Genomic DNA, 24,364 nt, shown 5'->3' with positions numbered 1-24,364 from the left:
AATTATTACATGGTTTTGGCATGAAGATAATCCTGGTTTTCCATAAATATTTGAAAATAATATACTTTTTTCTGTGTTTTTTTTTTTTTGAGCTGGGGACCGAACCCAGGGCCTTGCGCTTGCTAGGCAAGCGCACTTCCACTGAGCCAAATCCCCAACCCTTTTTTGTGGTTTTTGAATGAACTAAAAGTAACTATTTTCCTTCACTAAATACATGGAATAATAATCACTCTCTGGCAAGCTGACCATCATTTTTTATCCATCATTGTTTGAGCTTTTGTTTTTAATCATGCTGGTAAGATTGAAGATTTTATGTTTATCTAGGAAGGTTGGAAATTCAATTTCTTCAGCAAATACCCTGTTTAACTTCTGCAGTAATGTGTGCATTATATGTGTCCATGTTCATGTATGTATGTATGCTGAAGTTAACATGTGCATGTGAAGGGCCAAAGACAACACTCATGTCTGCTATATTACCAGTTCTATCTTATTTATGAAGACAAAGTCTCTCAGTCTACCTAATTCAACTAACTACTAGTTTAGCTAGACGATTTGGTCAGTTACCTCCAGAGGCATCCCCTGCTGCCTCCCCAGAACTAAGATAATAAAAACACCCAGTTTTTTATGTGGGTCATTGGGATCCAAATCCAAGTCCCCATCCTTGCACAGAACAGCAACAAGCACTGACTGATCCATCTCTCAATCCCGGAAATTCTTCAAAAATATTTATGTAAGTAGTGTTTGTCCAAGAGTATTTATTTCATTTGTTTTCAAATATCTTCACATAAATGTGTTCCTAATTTTCTGTCTTTGAGATCTAGTTCACACTTTAAAATTCATAATTTTCAAGCGTACAATTCAGGGGACATTGGAATGTTTACAAGGTTGTACAATCATGGCAGTTAACTCCAGAGCAGGTTTACAAATCCCCAAAGAGATCACACACCTGTTAGCAGTCACTAGTTATTCTTCCTTACAGCTTCTGGCAACCACATACCTGCCTTATGTCTCTAAAAAATTGGCCTTTTGAGGATATCTTGTACAAATAGAATTATACACTGTGTGACATTTTATGTCTGGTTTCTTTCACTCAGTGAGATGTTTACAAGGTTCACTTACATAATACCACCTGTCAATAGTCTATTCCCTTCTGGAGCTCAACAGTATTCCTGTGTAAGGAACACACCGCCATTTTTTATCCATCAGTTGATAGAAATTTGTATTGTTTCCTCTGTGGGCTGTTATGAAGGCTGTTCCCATGACAATATGTGAAATGATTGTTTGAGCTTTTGTTTTTAATCATGCTGGTATATAAATCCAAAAGGGGGAAGCTCTGGGTCACACGCTAACTCCATCTGCAAGTCTTGAGGCTGCCAAAGAGAACAGATGCACCATGTTACATTTCTAACACAGGAACGTGGGGGAAGTCTCTGTTTCTCATCATCCACAAGCCCCTCCTCCTCCTCCTCCTCCTCCTCCTCCTCCTCCTCCTCCTCCTCCTCCTCCTCTTCCTCCTCCTCTTCTTTTTATGTCATTATAGAGAGTATAAAGTAGTTTTGATTCGCAGCTTCTTAATGTTGCAGTTAGTTAGTTAGTTAGTTAGTTAGTTAGTTGGTTAGTTAGTTAGTTAGTTACCTAGTAATATTGATGACTAATGCTGAGCATCAACACATAATGGGATTGTATTCGCTTTCCCTTTTCCTCTTTGACTAACTAATAGGGTCTCACTGTGTGGCACAAGCTCAATCTTGCTGAAGATGCACAATTGTCCTATTTATATTTTCAATTTCTATGTAGTCTTCAATGGAGTTGCCCTTTTCAAATCTTAGACAAGCACTTTGTGTTTTCTATTATCATCTTGCAAGACTTTTCATCTTTTGCAGCCTCATAGGATATGCCTGTAGTCATATCATTGCTCTTTCTTGTATATATTTTCTTTTTTATTACTGTCTCCCTTTGTTTAAACTGTGACTGTGGTCATACTTCAGGGGTAGAACACTTGCTTAGCAAATGCAAGGACTTGGGTTCAACCCAACAACAACAATAGATGCTATCTTCACATGCAGTTTCACAAGGACAAGATGAACTTAAGCACCATAGATAGATGAATTTAGGATCAAGGGTGATAGAAGTCAGCCAGGAAGAAGCGAAGGTTATGTTCTCAGCTTATGAAAATAGCCTGGGTGGCATGAATGTGCACATGTTTGTCAAAACCAATTGAATCATTCACTCAGCATTTGGGCGTGAATCCCACACTCAGCTTAATAGTGGTTGGTAATAGATAACTGCTGGAAGTCAGACAACAAAAATTTTAAGAGTAATATTTCTGGTAGATTGCCCACCTGCCAGTGGGATGTTTTGCATTCAAGAGTATATGGGCATCTCCATAAGAAATTGATGGGTTTTGAAAAAGAAACACATAAATTTGGGTGGGTTGGAAGGAAGACCTGGAAAGAGTGGTGAATATGATCAAAGCACATTGAACAAAATTCTCAAGATAATAATACACATAATAAAAATAAAAATTAAAAATAATTTACATGAAGAAGAATATTTTATTTTGTTAATAATATACCTTTTAAAAATTAAAAAGTATTCAAGGAACATTTGTTATTTACACAATTTAAAAACATTATATTTCGCAATCCTAATTTCACTTGGTAGACATTTCCTGATGTTCCTCTTGACTCAAGTTTTTATGATAATGCTTTGTTTTATCCATAAAAGGTTTAGAACATACTAATCCTTCTAATATATTTTAATACTCTAAAATCAGTAATTTTCATAATCTTGTTTTAATGTCTATAAAACTCAAGATATTTTGTCCTACTTCAATTGCTAAACTTACACTTCAAATAAAAAAATGTAAAAACCTTAACACAGAAACACACATACTCACCCACTGACATGTAGTCAGTGTTTTCATTCAATCTCAGTATTTTTGCAGATAATTGACCGTTCATCTCACTACTTTGGAAAAGCTTGAATTGGACCTAAAATACCACAGTTTTAAACCTAGCGACAGAATTTCATTTTTTTTTTACAGTTGAGTCAAAATCCACTGTGTAGGCTGTTCACATTTCCTGGTTATTGTTAGCAGTGCAGCACTGAACATGAATAGATGTAGCAGGATGTAAAATCCTTCAGAAACACCTCTAACTGCTGTATAGCTGCAACTTCCGGTAGTTTTAGTTCTCCCTTTTTGAGGAGGTTCCATACTGGTTTCCATAGTAGCCACAGCAGTTTTTATTCACACTATGGTCATTATTGGAGCCTCTAAGAACTAGCAGTGAATAGTGAGCCCCCTTTCCCACATCAGTGCCAACTGTAGTTGGTGATTAATAGAGACCCAAGACTGGTCAATGGGCGGGATAAAATGAAACAATAGACTGCTTTGCTCTAAATGGGGCATCTCTGTCACACCCTCTTCTCCCCAGAGTCACTGACCATTGCTAAAGAGTGAGTAGAAAGAATGTAAGAAGAAAAAAAAAAGAAAGAATGTAAGAGGCAGAAATAGGAGACCCATGCAGTGTCACAGTATGGATGAAGTCACGTTGGCTATGGCTATATGCTTAAGATGTAACCAAGATAAGTTTGGCCAAAATTAAAGCACAAAGAGGAGTAGGGCTCATGAAGCCCCATCCCACCTGAGGAGCAATCGATAATCCATACCTGCTGATAGAATGAGAGTCCATTTTCTAAAGGGATGTTGTCTCAAAGAGGCTACACATCCTCTAATAGATGGGCCTTGTGGTGCTTTGAAAACGATGGACCCATGGGAGTGGCCCTATTAGGAGGTGGAGTTTTTTGGACGTAGTGCATCGCTGTGAGGATGAGCTGTGGAGCTCTGCCAAATGTGGAAGAGTCTCCCCCTGGCTTCCTTCAAACCAAGATGCAGAAAGAACGCTTAGCAACTTTACCAGCACCATGTCTGCCTGCATGCTGCCATACTTCCTGTCATGAAGAAAATGGACTAAACCTCTGAAGCTGTAAGCCAGCTCCAATTAAATGCTTACATTTATAAGACTTGCCTTTGTCATGGTGTCTCTTTATAGTAATGGAAACCCTGACTAAGGCAGCCTTTTACTCATACCCATCTAGGAAGCACTGGGTGGACTCGGTGGGTTTTAAAAAAAAGAAGTAAACGAATGTCCAAATTGCATACATTCCCAAAAAGTGTGGGGGTACATGGAGGAGTTAAAAAGGGGGTTGGGAGGTGTATTTGATTCAAACAATTAGACACATAAACGGAACTCAAATAATAAATCAAAATTTAAAAAACTCAACAGATATAAAGGTCAAGGAAAAATATATATCCCATAAATCAATTCTAAAACAAAAACAATGTAGACATGCAAATGATAGCCTAGAATATTTTTCACAGGGAAGAGATTTGTTTTTCCTACTAATACAAATAACAATACATACAAGAAAATTTTGGGCACCATTTTTTTTTACTATGAAGGAACACATAAAGATCTTTGGCAGCTCTAGGCAATTTGTCGGCTTCAACCATCAAAGCCTGCCTGACACTTGCACCCACTCTTTTCTCCCTTGAAATGTACTCAAGTCTTTCACTATATACCATGACAACCTCCTTCAATGTTCAATGTTCTTGCAAGTAGTCTGAGTTGAATCGAAATGTATCCAGGAGCTAACTAGTGTGATACATATAGCTTGAAGTGTACCTAGGTGTTTTTCTACAGCTATTGCCTCATTATGAGGCCCTGACTGTGCATTTTTAACTGTGATTTCACAGAGGAGATACAAAGTCTCCTTTTCTTATTAAGTTACATCTCACTTTGAATTCCCTCATGGTTGAAGTTAGCTTTGATCATTTGACATGTGAGCTCCTTCAAAGGATTATTTTTCGCTCTGTGGCCGTTCTTCTGCCTGTTGATTAGCCGAGGGTATATTTTAAGACCTTTAAATATACTCTCATCTTTAAGGAGCAATGCTGAGTTACCGTAGTCCAGGAATAAAGCAATCTGTCCAACAAGATTTCAATTACCCCTCAAGTCCATGTTCCAATGTGGAAGCGGTTTCTCAAAGTCAATACAGTCGAAAAATGGTTTTATCTATTGCATCAAGATGTTAGTTCCAACACAAGGAGGCAATGAATGGCTGTTCAGAGGGGCCGGTACTTAGCCCAAGAAAAGGTAATCAGCCTCTGGACTTGCAACATTCCAATCTCTTTGTTCCCTGAAACAATGACTCTGAGATATAATATTTCATGAATAAATGTCTAGGCTAATAGCTTTGGCTTGTTCCCCTATTAGCTCATAACTTAATTACCTGTTATTCTATTCTAAGTCCTGCCATGTGGTTAGTTCCTGTCCTCAATTTCTTGTGACCATCTTCTTCAGCACTAGGAGCTTATCTCCCTCCTAATTCCCAGAATCCTTTCTTTCTCTACTGAATGTCCCACGTTCTAATCCTGCCTCAATTCATTGGCCATAATTGACAGGTGATGCTTCCCATACATTGCACAAAAGATTCTTACTACAGAAGTTTCCCTTCACACTAGCAATACCAGCCACAATAGTGAGTTCTGGATTTGATTGGGACACTATGCCTCAGTCAACTAGAAGAACATTTGATGGGAGATGTTTCCTGACCTTAACCCCAAACTCCACATGCGTGTGCGCACACACACACACACACACACACACACACACACACACACACACACACACCACACACACACACCATACACACACACACACAAAGAAGAAAGTCAATAACAAAGTCCATTACCTCAACGAAAAATGTTTGAGAAAAATTATATTCTGCATGATATGCACACTCATTATTGTTGGGATAGTCTCAGTCAGAACAGGGAAAGGTGTTGGACATGTACCCATAACTGAAAGCATCCACACTGAGAGCTGACCATTAGAATGGGCAAACCCCACAGGTTTATACACAGTCCTCCATTTACACATCTTACCCTCTGTCTCTGACAGGGTGAAGCCTGGCTGCCATTATCTTCGAGTTGCCTTTTTAGTTCAATTCCTGCAGTGTACAATGAGTCTCCCACTGTCACCATGTCTCTCTTCTCCTGTTCCCTTTACTGACTCTGAGCTGCTGCAGCCTCCCTGTACTCCTATAAAAGCGTTCCTCTTGTCCAGTTCAGGGACTCCAACACTTTGCACCAGCCAATGCTACCAGCATCCTGCAGGGATCCCTTTCACATTGCCCTGCCTCCCCGCCGTGCCACACAATATTTTCATTCCAAAGTCAAAATGCCAAGTGACTCCAATTCACTGTATGACTTCTAGACACTCCAAGTAGCAAGTCTGAAGACTCTGAAGAGCAGACTCATTTTGGAACGGTTCGTTTAAGGAGATGACTCTGTGGAAGACAACAGAGAAGGAGGCAGACTAGGTCAAAGGACTGTTTGCCTGCAAGTATATTCTACAGCAACCGAGGGAAATGATGAAGAACTTACAGGGAGTCATGGGAAAGGAAGTTCGGCCAAACATTCAGGGCTTGACAAAATTTTAGAAGAGCGCTGTGACTCCCAGAAACTTTCCAGTCCCCAGATGTGTTCCAGCTGTGCCCAGTAAACTGTGTAAAGTGTGTGATGGCCACAGATCTGCACAGCGGCTGAAGTCTTGGGAAGCCACACCCTCGCAGTTGGACAAGTGTGAGCTGGTTTCTTATTATCACTCCCAAATCAAGTTCTGTTTGTCAGGTTACAGATCTTTATGGTTACCTCTTAGGATCAGTTCAGCACCACACTAAAATAAGCCTTACCTAAAGAAGACCTTGGGAGTACACTGAACAATAAGTGCACTTCAAATCACTGGTAAAACCATAGGTCTGGTGGTATTTTAATGAAAGACAAAGACAAAAATCAGATTGCGGTATTCTTATCCCAGTAAAGACTTCTGGGAAGCTTTTCTTTGGGAGCTTCCCGAGGAAGGACAGCTATTGGACTGGCAGATCCTACTTGCCCATCCCTAGGACAACCATCTAGTGGAAGCAGCCAGTAGGCCTTTCTAAAATAGTAATCTGCATCTTCTGGACAAGTATTTCTATTCCTTAAATGTGACCCTCATCACTTTTAGAACTTTACTGTTTTCATGTACAGGGCATGTATCTTTTTAAACAGCACATCAACATTTTCCAGATAAACAAAACACATCTGCCAGATTGCGCACATTCTGAAAAACTTGAGATAAAAAAAGAGGAGGTCATGGCCGCGGAGAGCTGCTGCCCTTCACGGAGCTATTGAGCAACCTCAAGCATAACCTCTGGTCTCCAAGCTGTAACTCACTATATATATCGTCTGCGCACTAGACGTTTACCTTTGAATGCAATCCTCTCACTTTAACACCAGTGGTTCACACTGCATAAAAGCAGGTTAACTCAGCACGGCCCCGGGAAGCCCCACAGTCCCCTGACATACAGCAATATCCTGCCGAAGAGGTAGCAAGACACACTAGCTACAGATAGAAAACACGAACACAACGGACAGGTAAATGGACAAAAATTACAACTCATGTAATGAGAGTCTCCGGAAAGTCTTGACTTGCAATTCTCCACCATCTCCTTGTAGTTTAGGTCCCAGTTTACGTAGGGAATATACACAGTAGGAAATAAGCCTGAAGACTCAAGCGTCAATGGTGTTACAAAGGAGGAATGCTACGAAGCAGTCCTAGTTTATGGTCACTTAATATTCTATACATACCTATTGAAGCATTATTTAAAACAGTATTATTTAATCGCGTGTATTTGTTTCCATGTTTTTTGATACAGAGTTTTTATCTGTGTAACCCTGGCTTTCCTGAAAGTCACTCTTTAGACCAGGATGGCCTTGAGTTCTGATTATCCACCAGCCTCCAGAGTGCTAGAATTAAACATGTATGCCACAACTCCTGGATTACAAGTATTTATTAAATACTTGAAATTCGGTAGTTCAAATGAAGTTGAAAAATGCTTTGTAAAAAAGAAACACCACTTAGACTTCAAATTTTTGTGTGGAAAAATGAATGCAAAATATCCCAATAATAGTAAACTGACTTTTAAAATGACAATATTTTGAATATTTGGGTTCATATGTGTGTTACTCTTTGCTACTTAGCCTTCCTATTTCACTGTTTATAACTTGGATACCAGTTATCTGCATAGAAATCCTCTTCTATTTCTACTGGGAAACATGAATTATACTGCAGAGCATATTCAAGGTGTTGCCCAAGGCAAATTTCCTCTTCCTATCTTAGTACCTGCAGCATGTCCTCCTCATTCCACCCAAAGTTTGGTAAACAGAATCCTTCAGCAGGGGGATTGTTAGCTTCCTCACCAGCAAATGGGATAAAGTAGCCCTGGTCCCCCGTGTTCTCCCTGGCTACTAAGAAGGGTGTCCTCCCACTTGCATGCAATGTCTATTAAAGCAGACGCAGACATTTAATAAGTGCTTCTTTGACAGCAGCAGTGACAGCAACAATAGCAAAAATAACTAAAGGAAAAAGGAAGAAGAAAGAAAAGCTTTTTATTTGTTCTCAGGCCTCGATTTCTAACACTAGTCTCAAGTTTCTCCTCAAAGAAGTGTCTTGACACTGTAGTTGTACCTAGATGAGCCTCGAGCATCGCGCAGATCCACAGCTGAACAAACTGAAAAAGACAAAAAGATGACCACGTGTCAAATGGACACCGAGCTCAGGCTGACTAGCGCTGGAATGATTAGAGCAATAAAACTATAGCAATTCATTACATTTTAAAGACGCTCTGTGCCTGTCTGTACTGATATGAGTGAATCCACGAATAAATATGTAAATAAATGAGCTTAGCACACATTTACACAAGAATCGTAATAATTTGTTTTAGATTAGACTCAGATTTCTCTTATCCCATGGCAGAGAAGTCAATGGCTCACCCCTCTAGTATGCGCTGCTCTTAGTGACTTGCTTTCAAAATGCATGATATGGTGAGGTTTATGGAAATGAACAGTCCCCCTGTGGTCCAGCCTGGAAAGGACTTCCTTCTCCAAGTGATCCCAGAGAACATCAACAAAGACCTTACATTCATAGCAAGCATCTTTAATATATGTTGACAATGGCACTTCACCCCTGTGATCTGCCTCCAAGATAACTAATATGATGAAAATATAAGGAAAAGAACAAGTTGAGAACCAGTCTACAAATGTCTGTTCTAGAACCCCTCAAAACCATTAAAGTCATAATAAAGCACTAAAACACAGAGAAGACATAACTGAAACGAGTGTGGTACTGATGGCTGCTCATCATAGGTGCTGCGGTAGAGAAAGAAGCGCACCAAGATGCCTTCACTTCCCAAAGGAGCAGAGGGGTACAGCCTCCTGGGGAGGACTGACACCCAGTTAACTCACTCCAGTTACTTGATTCAAACATCATACAAGGTTAACTGGGGCTGGGAAAGCTCCAGCTATCTTGCCCTAGGCTGCCCATGAAAGCAGACAAACTACACAAATCTCAGAACTCACAGGTAATCAGGAAGGAGTGTCTTAAGACCAAGGTTAGTCCATCTGCAATCTCTCATGGACCACCAAGTATGGACCGTCTAGAGAGAAAATATTTCTTCAAGGTTCAAACAGCCTCATAACGATTTCTCAGCAACTACCGATTAACCAAAACATAGCAAAGACTTTGCTGAATCATTTCACTCAAAGCCAACACAAAGGCTTTACTATACCCTTCACTTAAAGACAGACATAAAGGTTTTACTGTACATAATCACCCCAGTCTGGTATCTCAGTCCAGGTGTGAGAATATTCAAGAAATGTTAGAGGATATGGTATCACTTGCCTGTAACCTTAGTACAACTGTGGCAAGATAGGAAGCAGAAACCCAAGACTCCCTGGGAACCTGAGGGCTAGCCAGTCTGGCTTATGCAGCAGCAAATAAGAAATTATATATAAAATGGTTGGAAGGTGATGATTAACAGCTGAGGCTATCCTCCAAGTTCTATAATACTCTGTGGCAGGCAAAATACACACACACACACACAAACAAACACACACACACACACACACACACACACACTATGAGGAGCATGGGGAAAGAGGAAGATGTAGGTAGAGGGACAGGGGGAGAGAAAAGACAGGAAGTTTTTAGATAAGCATTAAAAAAACAAAAGTACTAAGTACAGTTAACAATAAAATAACAGTATTGGTCCATTACCTTTGTGCCATAGCGATACCAGATGGTAACAGAGTATCTGTGTACGACATATATGGGAACTCATTGTGCAACCTTAGGGAACTCCCAATAAGTCTAAAGCTACCTCAAATTAAATATTTTATTTAGCTATAAAACAAAATATTTTAGTTACTTTGAAACTTCCTTAATTGCAGGAGAACCCAAGCAAAAATTATATTTCTGTATTTGATGGAAAACCTCTTAGGGGCTGCGGGCAGATGGCTCAGCTAGAAGAGAGAGCACTTCTCAGGGATGTCACCAGGTGCTCACTTTGATACCTGTTAGTGTTTCAATTAGACTTGAAGGTCAGGGAAAGCCTACATCTTGGGTAATTGGACTGAATCCACCAAAAGGCAATAGTTTACCACTGTTTGCATCCTCACTGTTTCATTTGAGATGACCACGTCAGCTTTGAATGGTTAGGGACCTGATCTAATCAGGATGGTAGATTGGCTGATTTCGACCTGCGAGTTTTCAAACATGCTTCCGAGCATTTGGAGTGGTTCCACTGAAATCAAACTAACTCATTTGTATAAACAGAGTGTGGAGAGCATGATGAAATTATATTATGAGGCTAGGATATTTTCATAATATTAATCCCTTGCACCTTCTTGTGAAGTACATTCAAGTTTCCATCTAATAACTTTACAACAAAGGCCATCCTCTACTCCTTCTTCTACGGTGTTTTCTTTGTTTGCCCTCTTCTTTCTCAAATCATAGGCTTTTATTCCCACCTCTCTAAGTCCCCTGGAGAATTCCGAAACATAATTTTTCTAGGAAATTAGCATGCTGAATGCTGGCTAGAATGGGATATTTTGTACCATTATACATCTTTATTTGCAGAAGCTATGCTGGACGGTGATGGTGAAGCATATCCCTTCCACTGTGCCTATGTTTGCTGAAAGTCCAAGCCACGTCCTATCAGCATGTCTGCAACACACACTGCTGAACTGGATTACAAGAATATAAAGACGCAATGTCTACTCATCAGCATATTTTAATATTGGATGAAGAAACACGATTGTAAAAAACTAAAGAATATTAAGACATCCTAGCAGTTCAAAGATCAAGTCCTTCTATGGCATTCCCTTTTGATAACTTGTTTGCCTCCAACTCCTCATATAGAAGCATTCAGCTAAACAGAGGCTGATGAGGAATCTCCCCAGATTACTTTCCCTTTTTCCTCTGTAACAACAATAATCACACCTGCCCTAGTCTGCGTCTCACTTCACTTTTAAACTAGAAGTATTGATGAAGATAAATCCCCGGGGCACTGGGCTCCATCTCTCAGGAAGATTTGTGACCTTAAGCAAGTAATTTACTCACTGCGCGGCTCTGTTTCCTCCCTTAGTAAATTATATTAATAACACAATGTAAGCTATTGTTCGAAAGATTAAATTGAATTAGCAGCAATATATTACATTACAGTGTTTATCGTACATTAAGCATCTGATAAACATGACCTGCAGTTATTCAATGGCTGCTTGCTTCTTGTACTCAGGAACTTGGGGAAAATAGTGGTGTTCCACTACCCAGTTTGTGCCTTAGGACAGCAACACACAGTCCTGAATCAATATGGAAGGGACTTACCATCCAGAGAAAGGACACACTTCTTGCTAATGGAGACTGTCACTGTTGGATCTTCACGGAGGTACAGCATTTGTCACTTTCCCACACATAGCCATAACTATATTTAAATTGCACTAAAATTTTAATTGGGTTTTCTTTAGATGCAGATCAAAAGGGTGGGACTATATGTCAGACTGTGATTGTCCTATGAAAATAATACTGAAATAAGGCCAGCTTCCACATCTGAAGATTTGGCTGAAATTCTGTTTTCCCTGTGCTCAAGCCCTAGCAACCAGATGACTCAGTGAAGAAAAGCATTCCCAAACAGGAAGCTGGGGGGTGGCTTGAGTTAAGACCTCTGAACTGACAGGAAACTTAATGCCTGGCTTGAATCTGTAATCCCAGCACTCCGGCAGTGAAATGGAAGGTGGAGGCAGGAGAGTGCCCCAGAGTCTTGTAAGCCAGCTAGCCTACAGGACATAGGACAGCAGAAAACAATAGTGATTAAACATGGTGGAAAGGGAGAACTACTGACTCGTTTTATGATTTATTTATGTGAGTACACTGTAACTATCCAGAAGAGGGCACCAGATCCCATTACAGATGGTTGTGAGCCACCATGTGGTTGCTGGGGTTTGAACTCAGAACCTCTGGAAGAGCAGTCAGTGCTCTTAACCACTGAGCCATCTCTCCAGCCCGAGAACTACTGACTCTTGAAAGTAGTCCTCTCAGCTACACATGCACTCATGCATGCATACATACACACAAACTAATAATAATAGCAATTATAAGAATATGATCATATATACATATGAAACGAATTTTATAATTCATTTAAGACATAATGTTTGGTTGACTCTTGGTTCTAAAAGCTCTGTGACAGCTTGGCTAATGGCAACCAAAGACTCTGCCCCCAAGAAGGAGTGTCACAGAACATTGGAATCAAAACTATAATGTCCTTATCTCCTTAAGTGGAAATCTGCAGCAGGCCACATAAAAAAGATAAATAATATTCTATATATACGGAATTCAAATTCTTCCAATATCTACTGTAAAGGATTACATAGTGAATCCAATGTTCCCCCAAGGGACGGTTTGTGGTCTGGCTTTCGAAGGCAAGCAATGGTGGCATCAGTTTACATATTCCAGTATGGCAAACACAAAAACCATCAACACATGCCTGGCATATTATTAAACAAGTGTTTTCTTGTAGTGTGTTTAAATTAGTTAATCTGTTTCAATTCATTAATTTTTAAATTAACCAGTTCTATATGCTCTTTTGCAAAAACCTAGGAACGTTTTCCTACAGCTCAACATTGCCCTCCTATGGACTGAAAGCCATAATAAAAAATTTCTAATGTTTAAAAACAAACAGGAAAATTATATCTCTGTGGCACGGTTATTAATAGAAGCAATTAGCTTTTGGAATTCTGAATATCAAACACACACCTGTCCCCAACATCCCAGCATCCCAGCATGCTCGCGTCGCTTATGGATGAGTGTGCCTGAAGAGACTTCCTCTTCAGACACCCTCCAGTCTGAGTGGGCAATCAGTCAGTGTACAAAAGTGATCAGCAGCTCAGCAAGTAAACAGCTGCTTCACAGAGTTTGGTCAATAATTAAAGGACAGTCACAGTGGTTTGCTTTACTGGGCACTTTCAGTAAACTGTGGTAAGCTTCGAAATAACCAAACTTTCCATGAATTAAGAAAAGAGTAAGGGCTTGTAGGATTCAATCGAGAGTTTCAGAAAGAACTAAATCATGCTCTGATAGCAACTCATCTGGACTTCCAAGTGTGCAGCTCAGAAATGATCCTGAGCCACTGGATGGAATGATCAAGCCAAAGAAGTGCTGGGCGACAAGAGACTAATGCTTTGAAGACATTTAAGAATGTCACTGTCTGAGACTGGAGAGATGGCTCAGTGGTTAATAGCACTGATTGCTCTTCCAGAGGTCCTGAGTTCAGTTCCCAGCAACCACACAGTGGCTCACAACCATCTGTAATGGGGATCTGGTGTCCTCTTCTGGTGCGTCTGAAGACAGTGTACTCACATGCATGAAATGTATAAATAAACCTTTTTGTTTAAAAAAAGGTTAAAAAGGAAAAAGAATGTTGCTGTCCTTCTGGAGCAGACCTTGACATAATAAAGGTTGTGCATAACAAACCCACAGGCAACATGGAGGAAAAACTAGAAGCAACCTTGTTAAAATAGGGAATAAAGACGGCTACCCATTATAACTGCTCCTTTTCAATGTAGTACTTAAAGAAGTAGGCAGAGTAGTGAGAGAAGAGAAGGAGGGACAGTAGAAATGTTCACTGTCCAAGAGCACTTGAGACATTTTCAGGGGATCCCACTTAGATTCCTAGGACCCAGATGGTAACTATCACCTTCAATTATATCTCCAGATGATCCAACACCTTCTTCTGGACTTTCAGTAACTACACAGACAAATGGTCCAGAGACAATCATGTAGGCAGAACAGCCGCACAGATAAAATGAAAATAAATACATCTGAAATATAAAGACAAAACAAGGCAATATAAAAAGAATATAAAAAGAAGTCAAATTATCCTGATTTGTGAATGATATAGTATGTGTAAGAGTGATATATTATATGTAAGAGATCCCCAAAACTCTACCAGAAAACCACTAGAAATGAGCAATATGTACATCAAAGTGTCAAGATATAAAATCAACATACAAAAAAATCAGGACACACACACACACATACACACTCACACACAAACACACACACACAAACACACAGACATACAGAGTGTGATAAGGAAAATATAATAAAATATACTCCCACTAATAACATCCTGAGAAAAGAATTTCCAGGAAAAAGCCTAACCAAGGAGGTAAACACTGTAAAATCAAATTATTAAGTCTCTGAAAAAAATAAACTGAAAAGGACACTAAAAGATGGTAAAAAAAATCTCATGCTCATGGATTAGTACATTTAATGTTGTGAAAATAACCATTTTATCAAAAGCAAGTTATAGATTAAATGCATTCCCAATTAAGATATCCAGGATGTTTTTAATAGAGACAGAAAAAATACTAAAATTCATCTGTCACACAGAAGTTCTGCAATAGCAATTCTTGATTGCCTACTTGACTACATCTTAAATTAACTAAACAAAAGGAGGGCATATCTGTGAGGTGGAAATTTCTGGCTGTGTCATGCGATGTAAACTCATGCATATTTTGCTGAAGCAGGCCCTTGAGAGGATATATAATGCTGGAGAAAGGATAAGTAGGACCCAACAGTGACACTTGCATAGCTTGCCATGCAACACTTAGTTGGTTTTCACTGAACCTCACTTGAGAGAGGCATGGCGTTCCCACTGGTTCTGGTCACTCCTGCTGCCAATGTAGTGACGGCCTGCCTGGTTCTGCTGGATTATGCCACCACTGTTGCTTTGAATTTGAGGACACTTTTTGAACTGCACTGTTGCTATCCTGACAACGAAGGTTGGAATTGTCCTCAAAGAAGTACTTCTAAGCAGGTCTACATCCCTATTGTTTTATTACCCATCTCTTCTCCCCTACCTTTGGACAGTGAACTAGAAGCGGAGTTGAAGGATTTGAGAATGCTTATTAAAGTAGGCTTTGAAAAATCTAAACCTACATACCTGTGAAGTATTTTTGCTTAATTTGAAGTGGGAAGATCTATTTCTAATCTCAGTCTTTGAAATGGGAAGGCACACATTTAATCCAGATCTTGAGGTCAGAAGACTGACCTTTAATCCAAATATAATCTGGGCTAGGGGCTAGGCCTTCTGCTAGAAACCTGTGCAAATACCTGGAAGAACAAAGATTTTGCTCTTTGCCTGCTTGTCACTGTCTTGCTAGCAAATCAATTCTTTCACTAGCATTAGAACCTACTTCTTCTGGACTCTGGTTTATACTACAGACTAGCTGAGACATCAGAATCATGGACCATTCAACCATTGTGTACGTGGACCTTCTGTTCATTGGCAGCCATTGTTGTATTAGCTGAACCACAGCCTGTAAGTCATTCTAATAAATCCCTGTTTTATACATATAGATTCACTCTGTAAGTTTTGTTACTCTAGAGACATCTAATACACTTCTCAATTAGACAAAGCAGTGATGAGCAGAAAGCAATTCTGGAGGCAATACTTTCCAGATTTCAAGCTGCGTTACAGAGACCTACTAATAACATACTGACACAGAAATAAATGGACCAAAATGGAAGGTATTAATCAAACGACATATACCTAAAATCATCTGATATTTGACAAAGATGCCAAAAAAATACACATGGAGGAAAGGGGTGTCTGAAACAAATGGTGCAAGGCAAACTGGATGCCCACACGTAGAAGAATAAAGTTAGACCTCTACCCATTGCCTGCACAAAAATCAACACCAAATGCATCAAGAACTTCAATGTAAGACTTGAAACACTAACAAGTTGTAGACAGAAGGCATACCTTGCAAGACACAGGAGCAAGAAAAGACTTTCTGCATGCAATTCCATTCATTCTTGACTTAATGCCAAAAATCGGCAAACACAACCTCATAAAACTAAAGGTTTCTATGCAGCAAGGGAAATAATCAAGTGAAGAGAAATCCAACAGCATAGGGCATCTCTGCTGGCTATGTATCCAACAGAGGATTAAAATCCAAAATATACAAAGAAATTAACAAAGAACCAAGAGCAAACTAATCAAAAATGGCTAAGAGATCTAAAGAGTGAGTTCTTAAAGGAAGGAACAAAATTACCTAATAAATAGCTTTAAGAGTATTTAACATCCCAAGCCATCAGGGAAATGCAAATTCCGTCTTCCTCCAGTTAGAATGACTAAGACCAAAGAAATAAGTAAGAGCAAATACTAGTGAGTTTGTTCGGAGGAAGGAACCTTCATTTATAACTGCTGGGATTACAAACTGGTATAGAGCACAGTGTAAGGGATTCTCAAAAAAGCTAAAAATAAATCTAGCCTACGGCCTAGCCATACCAATCCTTGACATAAGTCCAAAAGACTAGATATCTAATACACAGATACCTGCTCGGTCACTCTCATTGCTACTACATTTGCAAGAGCAAGGAAATGATAGTAATTTAGATGTCTGTCTTAGTTAGAGTTTTACTGCTGTGAAGAGACAGCATGACCAAGGCAACTCTTATAAGGACAACATTTAATTGGGGCTTGCTTACAGGTTCAGATGTTTAGTCCATAATTATCAAGGCAGGAGCATGGCAGCACCCAGGCAGGCATTGTGCAGGCAGTGCTGAGAGTTCTACATCTTCATCTGAAGGCTACTTTAAGGAGACTGACCTCCAGGTAGCTAGGATGAGGGTCTTAAGCCGATGCCCACAGTAACACACCTACTCCAACAAGGCCACACTTCCTAACCGTGCCACACCTGGGCCAAGCATCTACAAACCATCACAGTGTCCTTCAACAGATTCATGGAAAAATAAATTAGACGGCATATACCATATGAAATTCTATTGAAATGCATTCAGAAAAGAACCTGGAGTCATGACATTTGCAGACAAATGGCTAGAACTGAACCTACTACCACCACTTCCTCAAACCAGGGAATATCTCATTTCATTCTAAGTACTTAGCCTTATACCCACAGATCTGTGTAACTCTCACAATCATTAAAGAAGCTGCTATTTGCAACAATCAGAAATCATTACAGAAACCCACAGCTGGTCAAAATACAGAGAAAAACTCAGCATAGAGTGGCCAACACCAATCAATACATCCACAACACAAGTCTTACACATCCAGCACAGAAAACCTCATTGATGACTGGAGGAAAACTTGTAAAACGCAAGGAACCAGGACACAAGCTTTGAGCAAGTGTATCTTAGACGTGACAGGGATGCTATACCTACTAGTCTCAACAATATGGTTAAGTAAACCAGAGCTACAGAATGACCAACCAGTAGCCCTGGAAAGATAGATTGGGGGAACTTTACAAGGCCCCACCCTATCTCTCACACCTATTTGTACACATCATAAACATGCACTGCTGGAACGTTATTGGATGAACTCCAGAAATGCAGCTAATTTTCAAGGAAATGACTGAGATATTAACTGGAAAGACTCTTCTTAGTAACTATGACATATTTCCTTTTAAAAATCCCTTGTGGTGGTGTTTTTCAGCACTTAGGTATTACAAATATTATGTTATGGATAAACTGTAGACTTCATCATTTTAGATGCGATTACAACAGAATTACAAATTCTGTTTCACATATGTCTGTGCATGCCGGTCTTGCCAAAATCCCTCTTGCATTTGAATAGATTTTTGTAGATTTTTACATTTTCACTATTTCTCTTGCCAATCTACATGAATTTTTTATGTACATACAAATATTAGCATGCACAAGTTGTCTGGGAAATCCTCCGCACATCAGCCACTTACATATGTATGTGTGTGTACGAACACACACACACACACACACACACACACACACAGTCTATTTGAACTGGTTAGAAACTCTAACATGAGGTATATTTTTAAAAAGCTTTGACATTTGCTCTGATTTTAGAAGAACTCAGACTTGACATTAACTGTGATGGTATCTGTAAATTTATCCAGTTGTGAGAAATTCAATCCACTAAAAATATATTAAAGCTGCACTTTAAAATTTTTCAATTGTTTTCTATATAAGTAAACATGATTTTCTTGTATTCTGTAAGGACAACATTTCCTTTAATGTTCAATCAACTTGGCATTCCTGAAAGAAAATCTCACTTGAACATGATGCTCTGTCCATGTATTGCTGGATTGAATTTACTATGATTCTGGGTCTGCCTCTAGTTTTCCATTAAATTTTTGTGAACCTTTAGTAGTGAGGGCGATGTGTTTATTATAGTGTTTCCTTATTCATTTCTGAAATCCTCTTTGGGAATTTCATCACAGCTTTCTTAAACATTCTATTGCATTTAGCACGAAGCCAGTTGAGCCTGTGTGGGAATGTCTGTGCGTGAGCATCTGAGTGAGGATGTGCAGGTATGTGTTCTGCATTTATGTGAGTGTGTATATGGGGGAAATGTCAGTGTGTGTGAATGCAGTGTATGTGCATACGTGTGTGTGTGTGAGAGTGTGATTGTATGTTTCTGTGTTAACCTCAATCCTTCTTTAGACAATAATGATAACAGGTTTTCCATGCAAGCATAGTTTTACAATTTGCATTTACAAATAGCTTCAATGTGTATTGCTGTTTTCGTGACATAACATTGTTGGTGTACTTTTTGTTATTGATTTTTTTTCAAGTTATGAAATAGTAACCCCTCTATTATCCTAGAACTTGGAAATTTTATGCTTACTTTAATGAATTTTATTGATCTTTTGAAATAATCAACTTTTTGTTTCACTTATTTCTCTATATCATTTTGTTATATAGTTTCATATATTTTTTACTGTTTATTATTTCATTCTTCTACAACTTTTTCTTAGCTATTACATGAAAATTTGTCACTGTCTTAAAATATTTTTTCACTTCTCATAATAAGCATTAAAGGCATAGATATAAAATTTCTCAGCATTGAATTAGCTGTACATTTAATAGGACCTGCTGTATGTGCTTCAAATAGATTCTTTTTTTTTTCATTTCAAAAGATAACTTCACTTAGAAAATGTTGACAAATGAGGTCAAAATTCACCAAAAGATGGAATTTTCTGGGCTGTCAGGAGCGGTGATCTGAGGCCTCCGTCCTTCTTCACATATTCTTTATCCCTCAGCAACTTGAGAACCTCTGGCTAGGCTGAATGGGGTTAGTTACAGGAAAGTTTATCCCAGCACTGTTCCTTAGAAGCAACTGGGGTTCATGGAGTCCTCAAGAGTCCTTTCTTCTGGAAGGGCTCTGAGGCCGCAATACTGTGTGGATGTAAGTTTTACTTCATCTATAACCTGTTATGTCCGTGTCTGTGTGGTCAGGTCACAGAAATAAAGCAATCAAAGGGAGAAAATGTAACCATGAAACTGTAATAGGAAACAAGTTTGAGGCTACAAGGAAGAAGACAGTGCTATGCTACTATGGGGGCCAGCATTCAGTCTTGATGGAGAGTACAGTAGCAACTGTGAATGTGGACGGGCTGACAGAATTACACCAATCCAGACTTGGCAGGCAAGACAACAGATTTCTGCAGTGTAGGCAGAAGCCCATCTTGAGAGGGGAGCACTGTTTAGACTTTGAGTTCCACTGTGGATGTGAAGCCTAGAAGATGCCACGCCCATGAGAGGAACTCAGAGAAAATCAGCCTTTCGTGTAGATTAGCTGTAGATCGTGGGAAATTGTCTTAGCTCTGGGATCTGCGTGAGTTAACATGAGGTCCTGATTCTGAGTTAGCTGGCAATGCGCAGAGATGCTGTATCATTCCTGCCAAAAACTGCCCCAGGCTAAATCACCCTCTGCCCACTCTGAGACGTTAAAAAGAAGTGCCTGTACCCAGTTCTGGTCAGGGACAGTGGATGCCAGCGCCTGCACAAATGTTCAGTAGGTAGGGTGAGGGGCATAGCACCCTCACATTTTCCTGGGTTGGGTCCAGAAAGAAAGAGTGGAAGATTATTACGAATGTTGTGTTTCTTTGTTAGACCCAAATGATCCTGTTTTTAAATTAGAAATCCTGCATGCTGTTTAGGGGGACACAGGGATTCAGTTGTTATCTCAGAAAGGAGAATGATGGATTTTTTTTCACAGAATCACCATTCGGAAATACAGAAAAGTTGGTAAGGATGGGTCGGGGTCCCGGTGGGGACGAAGTGTAAGCTCAGCTACTTACACAGAAAATGGGAAACTACTGAAGCAGATAGTTTGTATCTGCGTCCCTATTTCCCTTCATTCTTTCTGTCATTCAGAAACATGAGAAGGCACGCAGGCAGGGCAGTGTCAGATCAGAGAGACAAGAGGCGTGCGAATGAATAGATGTCAGCAGAGACAGAAGAGAGGACGATAAAGGGACAAAGGAAAGCGCTGTTTTGAAAGACTCTGAGTGAAGACAGTAGATGAACCGGTGAGAAGTCATTTTAGGGCTTCCGACAGGACTGGGAAGTCATTTCCAGACTTTGTAGATCTACAGTTGGCTAAACAACACAAGTTGCACTGTAAGCTCGAAGCTGTGTACTTGGTTTGTTCAAGAGATGATTCGCTTTGAAAACAAGACAACCTTTTTAACGGACATCTGATTTTTGAGGCTATGCTTTTTGAAAGATGAAGCCATCACCTAAGATGTGGGGGAAAAAAAATCGTGTGGTGTAGGAAGTCGGCCACCTCCAAGGAAGATCTGTAGAGGGAAAAGAGCCCTCAGGTTATGCTAATTTAGTCTGGTCTTGTACTAAGGTTTTCCAGCCTACGTGCCAGACTGCTGAAACTGCAGTATAAATAAGATATAATTACTGGTTTGCCCATTGAGAATTACAGTCCTGCTGGGTTGGAAAGAAAGAAGCAAGAAAATCATAGCCCTAAAACCCAGAGGTCACAAACCCAAGGGCCTGCTGAGGTCAGAGTGACTGCTGAGGAGGAGCTGTGGGCACTGCGGCAACACAGACTCTGAGCCATGACAGGGCCAGTGCCACTCCCGGTTCTATGGTTCTGTTCTTACCATGGGATACCTCAGATTCCACATGGCCGATTCCCCTTTGAAACTGCAAATATAGGTTATAAGTAAAATTACCTAGCTTTTTCTTTATTATTTACTTTTACACATTTTAATTAAAATAGAAATGTACCACTTTCTCCCCTCCTTTTTCCCCTTCCGGTCCCTCTCAGTCCCTCCCACTGGTAGCTTACTTCTCTTGGATTGCCACTGTTACATACATGTTACATTTACGTGTGTTAAGTATGTATATGTGAAAATATGTAGATGATATATAAATATGTACATTAGATGGTGCAGATATTAATATAGATGTCGATACAGACGGAGACGGAGACAGAGTAGAGATATCTACTGAGTCCATTTAGGTTATTTGCATGTGTATCATTTCAGAACTCGCAGCTCTGCATTGGACATGGTGGCCATATCTGAGAGACGTTAATTCTTCTTTTCCCAGCAGTTATTGGTCACCTTCATTTCTTTGCCTAGGGGTGGCATCCTGTAAAATTGTCCCCCTCCAAGTGAATGTGCCCATTGCCATTGCCATTGTTACAGTCCTGTTTAGGCAGCCATTTCTAGGAGTGACTATTTCACATCCAATTTTCTTGTATTCTGAAGAAAAATTACTCGGTGATTAAGTGTTCCAATCTTTTTAACTATGAGAAATGAGGAAAGAAAGAGACTTCTGTGGATGTAATGTATAATGCTTCCACGGGCTTCCACCGTTCTAAGTCAGTACACATATTTCAGATGAGGAGTTTGGCCCCAGGGATGGGAACAGGCTTTCGCCCTGTTCACAGACTGGTTAATAGCAGGGCCAACATTTAGTATGAAGACTCCCTTGTTACCATGTCAGTACCTGCCAGCTTCTGTAGATTCCAATGTTCCCAAACATCCACACTGAACACTCAGAGCCTTTTGAGCTTAGAGAGAGCCTCACTTGTAGTCCCAGTCTTTGCCGTTTTACTGAGAAGCCACCGCACTGAGTGCTGTTCTAAATCCAGGGTTGCTGTGGCCTATCAAATTAATTTTCTCCTGATTCGGCATAGAGGGCTAAAAGGTCCCTGTGCACAGAGGTAAGTACTGGCGAAACCAGGAAAGGTTACACACACAGCTGATCTTTCCAAAGAGAGAAGATACTCGGCCATTCTTCAGGAATGCTGGGAAAATGTGGTTTACCACCTGGTAATCCTTGGCTACCTGTTGAGCCAGGCTCCACCCATATCAACCAGAATATTATGTTTCTTTATCCCAGACCTTTTCTTCCTAAAACCTTGACCATTTTTGTTTAGGCCATAAAACTTATCCTGGTGAGGTTTGTACTTCACATATTTAATTCTATATTATGTTACAGGTTGAATTCTGTGTTATTTTAGGGCCAGACCAAATCCCACAGGGATTTTGTTCACCTCAGCCATTCTCTCTAGACCCCTATCTTGAGCATTGCTTCTAAGTCAACCAGGGCCCTTCCTATGCACAAAGCCCTGTACTGCAAAGAGCTCCAATATCAACAACCTTGAAGCACTGTTGTCCTCATGGGACAGAGTCAATTGTTATCTGAAAACTTCTTGCAAAATTGTGCTGCGCTTAAATTTGGCAAAAATAAACAAGCTGATATCAGACTCCAAGAAGTCTTGGCCCAGCACCAGTCACCTAAATTGGACTGAGCCGTGTCTCACTCTTCCCTGGACCAGATCATTTTTCCTGCCAGCTGTAAAACCCACAGGGACCTCCCACAATTTGGGAGGCAATTCGGAGAAGGTGAATGCCTACACATTTTATGGTACTCTGAGCTGTTATATGAGTGGAACATAAACCTTTGATCTACACTAGCCTGAGGCTGTCTAATCTCTCTGCCCACTTCTTGCTAAACATTTCCAGTGCAGTGGTGATAAGCACTAACCCGAATATTAAAATGTGTTAAGTACCTTAGATTTTTAGGAATACTCTTGAATAAATTTGAGATTTTTAGAGCTCAATGTAAACGACACCAAATTACAAATCTGTGGAAGACTCTCCTGAGGGAGACCAACACTCTTCAGGTTGAACCAGACACCATGGGGAATAGAAGGGCTCAGACCCAGGGAGAAGAAGGAATTCCTTCGGTTCAGCAAAGATTGACAGTCCTGGTAAGCATCTGGGAGATGGATGAACTCTGTCTGACTAAGTTTGAAAGAAGCCTGCCCCTCATCTTGCACTGAGATCTTGTGGTGGTGCTAATGGAAAAGAAGAAATCTTACACCTCTTCCACGAAGAATGAACAGAAGGGAAAGGATACAGTGGCTGGCCTGAATCGCTATAAGGTGCATGAAAATTGTAAAAATGAGTCACTCTCGTGGACAGTGTCTTTCTATGAAGGTAGTGCTAGAGTGACCGTGGTCACCTGCTTTGACTGATAGCGTTGTGACAAGTGCCTGTCTATGAGTTAACAAAAAGATAGGAATAGATGAAAAAATCAACAGAAGGTATATCGTGGGGAAGCACATGGAACCATGAGGCACTTCAAAGTGAAAACGCAGTCCCCTGCTGCTCAGATGTCTGCAGATGTTGCAGAAGTGGTTATTCCTGAACGGCACTCAGTTTGCTGTTTAGAGAACTCTGACAGTTGTGAGTAGTCTTGATGACTAATGCGGGTTATTAATAGCATCTACATCTGGTTTTAAGTCAAAGATGTCTGCAAATCCTGAAATAGAAGAGGAGATAGCTGCTGATCCTGGAGGGCATTGGACCTCGTGAATCTGGCAGCACTGCTGACCCTCGGGGACTGGCACTGCTCACTCTTGGGAACTGGTATTGTTACTGCTTCCAACAGTTCCCTGCAATTTCTTAGAGATTTCAGTAAAATCACTAAAGAATGATACACAAATGCAAAATGCTTCTGTGTTCTCTTAGCCACCAGAATGCCATTAAACATGCTTCATAATCTTGTATTTTTAACTGAATCTTTGTTCTTGTTGCTGTAATTCACAGATTCAGTCAACAAGTCCTACTCAAAAGCATTTGGTGGGACAAGATGTGTGT

The 24,364-nt window shown here is 40.1% G+C and overlaps 1 long non-coding RNA gene across 1 annotated transcript; it reads right to left on the bottom strand.

Moving 5' to 3' along the window:
* Positions 1-735: 735 nt before the first annotated feature.
* LOC102551814 (uncharacterized) lies at positions 736-12,517 on the bottom strand. The gene is made up of 2 exons (XR_005488375.2): positions 5,951-12,517; positions 736-1,370 (listed from the first exon to the last, which is right to left on the bottom strand). It is a non-coding gene; the product is annotated as an uncharacterized LOC102551814 (long non-coding RNA).
* Positions 12,518-24,364: the final 11,847 nt, after the last annotated feature.

Source organism: Rattus norvegicus, chromosome 8, assembly GCF_036323735.1.
Source record: "Rattus norvegicus strain BN/NHsdMcwi chromosome 8, GRCr8, whole genome shotgun sequence".
Taxonomy (NCBI): domain Eukaryota; kingdom Metazoa; phylum Chordata; class Mammalia; order Rodentia; family Muridae; genus Rattus; species Rattus norvegicus.
Note: the sequence above shows the minus strand (reverse complement) of the source record. Positions and strands in the feature narration are given on the sequence as shown.